The following is a 3,713-nucleotide window of genomic DNA, read 5'->3' on the forward strand; positions in this document are numbered from 1 at the left end:
TAAGTTAAATAAGCAGGGTGACAATATACAGCCTTGACGTACTCCTTTTCCTATTTGGAACCAGTCTGTTGTCCCATATCCAGTTCTAACTGTTGCCTCCTGACCTGCACACAGGTTTCTCAAGAGGCAGGTCAGGCAGAGCCTCTGCCTTCTGCCTGGTCCCTAGGATTCCTTGCCTGAAGCCCCAGGCTTACTTGCCTTTGCTGGTCTCTTCCATGGCTGCTTGCTCTTGGGAGGATGGTGCCACCAGGGGGCAAGGATCCACTGCTCTCCATGTGCTGTGTGGTCTACAGACATGCCAGCCAGTGATAAATGTAAAAGACTAAGTAGTCGGAATGGCTAGGCCATCATTAAATTTTCCTTTACACACATACAGATACATGTATATCACACACATGCATGCATACATCCTGTGCGTGGACACATGTGCACAATGTTTGCATACGTGTGTGCACATGTATTCACAGAGAAAGACACACACACAAGTACAACTAACGCACACATACACACACACATTCGTGCGTGTGTGTTACGTCACTTCAGTCGTGTTCAGTTCTTTGCGACCCTGTGGGCTGTGGCCCGCCAGGCTCCTCTGTCCATGGGATTCTACAGGCAAGAACACTGGAGTGGGCTGCCATGCCTCCTCCAGAAAACACGCGCACCTGTGTAAAAACAGACACACTTCTCTTATTAAGACGTTTATTCCTAGGTGGGAGAAGAGCATGTGGCTTGGGACCAAATGACCAAATTCTGTAAAGAATAAAATCAAAATGAGACATAATCCCATAACTCAGATGAATCCACCATTGGTATATAATATTCATTATGCTGCCCTCTCAGTTCCATCGTTTATGAAGTCCTTTAACATACATGACTACATGTGACATTGCTGTTAGACAAGATTGTCAGATTCATCCTCAGATGAGCTGACTGAGGCGAAGGGAGAGTTCCTCTGTTGCCTGAGTCACTAGCTGCTTGTGGCTAAGCTGGTGCTCAAATCTGCATCTTCTGAATCCAGTACGTGGAGCTCATGACTTTTATCCACCAGGCTCTTTTTCAGGATCTACTTAATTGTGGCATTACCTAGATACATGGATCAACACACAGGTGTAAGTAGGAATGCCTGTGTGCATGCTAGGTCACTTCAGTCGTATTTGAGTCTTTGCGACCCTATCAACTGTAGCCCACCAGGCTCCTCTGCCCAAGGGATCCTCCAGGCAAGAATACTGGAGCATGTTCCCATACCCTCCTCCAGGGCATCTTCCAACCCAGGAATCTAAGCTGTGTCTCTTATGTCTCCTGCATTGGCAGGCAGGGTCTTTACTACTAGCGCCACCTGGAAAGCCCGTAAGGATGAATACAGTGATGGATATAGATAAAAGCGGTTTCTCCAAACACCAAGAAATTAGAGCATAATACTAAAGAGCAGATCACACGCTATTTTGCCAAATCCAGATTTATCCAGAACATGTGTTATAGTGTATATCCAGAAGGATGTAAATCCAGGTGAATTCATACTTACAGGGAAAAACAGCCTTCCACACCTGTTCTTTCCTTCTGGAAGTGGGCTTCCTGCAGACAGGGAAGGGGTCTTTAGCACACCAGGGAGAGCATCAGGACAGCATGGGGTAGGAAGGTGTTGTTTAGATAGAGACCTTGTCTTCATTATGGGCCCCAGAGCTCAAGAGGCTGAATGGCCCTCCGGGGGCCACCTCCCCTCCAACATCTCCCCTGGAGGACTTCATCTCCATCCTTTGCTGACATTCATAATTTAGAATTCTGTTTCTCGTGCATTTTTTTTTATCGGAGGAAAATTACTTCACCATTGTTGGTTTACACCATACAACAATGTGAATCAGCCATAAGTATACACATATCACCTTCCTCTTGAGCTTCCCTCCTTCCCCCATCCCACTCTTCTAGGTCATCACAGAGCCCCCAGCTGGGTTCCCGGTGTTATTCGGCAACTTCTCAGCAGCCGTCGATTTTACACATGGGAGCGTATTTATGTAGATGCTCCTTCCTCCATCCGTCCACCCCTCTCCCTCCCCTACTGTGTCCACAAGTCTGTTCTTCACATCTGCATCTTCATTCCTTCCCGGCAAACGGGTTCATCAGTACCATTTTTCTAAAGGAGCTCTGATCACAACCCAGAGAAGGTGTCTTATTCTTTGTGTGGAATTCAGGAGGGAGTTTGCAATCACTTGCAAAGGAGAAGAATGTAGAGGGTGAAAGAAGAGGAAGGCAGGCTGGCGTGTTGCCTTCTGTGCCAGTAACTGCGATGGACACAGGACACAGTGTTTCTGTTGTGTTGGGGGAGTGAGGGCCCAGGGGGATCCTTGCTACCAGGGCTTTGGCTCCCCAACTCTCAGCAGCCTTGTTACAAGTAATCGGCAGTGTTAACTTGGTATTTTATTAACAGGCTCCATTTGCCCTTGTCCACAATCCAGCCTTCATCTCACGGATTACTTCCCTGAAAGAAAATAGTACCTTTCCACATGTCTTCCATATTTCAGTGGAATAGAATTAAGTCACTAAGTCCTAGCTGCAAACAGGCATTTACAATTCCGAACACTCTCAATAGCCACCTGCCTGGAAGGTGGCTCAAAGGGGGAAAGACAACTGAATACAATACTGATCGATGTGTATTTATATCTTTACTTATATAACACTTTAATAGATCAGAAATCGACCCGAGTTGTTTTTAAAAAACACTCAAAGTCTTATTTTGCATATACTGTTACAGACAGGGGAAAACAGCTCTCTACAACCCCCTTTTCCTCAGAGGGGTGGGCTCTCTGTAGATGGGAGGGGGTCTCTACTTCACACTCTGGAGTTCAAGGACAAGGCAGGCACTCCTTTTAAAGGTATGTAATCATATGGAGTCTACGACCATACCACCCTGAACTCGCCCGATCTCGTCTTATCTCGGAAGCTAAGCAGGATTGGGCCTGGATAGTACTTGGATGGGAGACAGCCTGGGAATACTAGGTGCAATAGGCTTTAGGGCTTCCCTGGTGGCCCAGATGGTAAAGAGTTTGCCTACAATGCGGGAGACCCGGGTTCGATCCCTGGGTCGGGAAGATCCCCTGGAGAAGGAAATGGCAACCCAGTACTCTTGCCTGGAAAACCCCATGGGCAGAGGAGCCTGGTAGGCTACAGTCCATGGGGTCGCAAAGAGTTGGACATGACTGAGCAACTTCACTTCAATCATATGGAAAATGGAAACAGTATCCTATTTCAAGCAGGCGTGTTTATTCTCTGTCCAGCGAGGTTTGATTATGGAAAACATGCAACCACATAGCAGAATCAGACCTCAGAGATCTGAAGCTCTCTCTCCTGACCCGATTTACAATCCCTACTAACATGCTTTGACTCTTCTGTGGGCTTGCTCAGCATACTTAGGCTAAGCCAGGAGAGTCTTCTCTGTTCACTACAGTGACTTCTTGGAAGAACCACTGACTCTTCGTCAAGGTCAAACAGCAGCAGATAATTGGCCCTCTCACATCCCTTTAATCTCTTGCTTCAAAAAGCCTCACTTTTCTCTTTCCATCCTGTCTTGACTATTGTACATGATCCTTACCAAATCCCAACCAAGCCTCCACATTGGAAGACCTGCTTACCCCAAATTCCTAATCCTAAATCAGTTCCAGCCTTGCCTCCTCACCTCACCAGCACTGCCTAAGCTCTCTCCAACTTCTCCATTACTTTAG

General features: G+C 46.9%; 1 pseudogene; it reads left to right on the plus strand.

Annotated features, from left to right (window-relative positions):
• The first annotated feature begins 2,884 nt into the window (after nt 1–2,884).
• LOC113880121 lies at nt 2,885–3,003 on the plus strand (annotated as a pseudogene).
• The last annotated feature ends 710 nt before the right edge of the window (nt 3,004–3,713 follow it).

The sequence above is a fragment of the Bos indicus x Bos taurus genome, chromosome 21 (genome assembly GCF_003369695.1).
Source record: "Bos indicus x Bos taurus breed Angus x Brahman F1 hybrid chromosome 21, Bos_hybrid_MaternalHap_v2.0, whole genome shotgun sequence".
Classification (NCBI taxonomy): domain Eukaryota; kingdom Metazoa; phylum Chordata; class Mammalia; order Artiodactyla; family Bovidae; genus Bos; species Bos indicus x Bos taurus.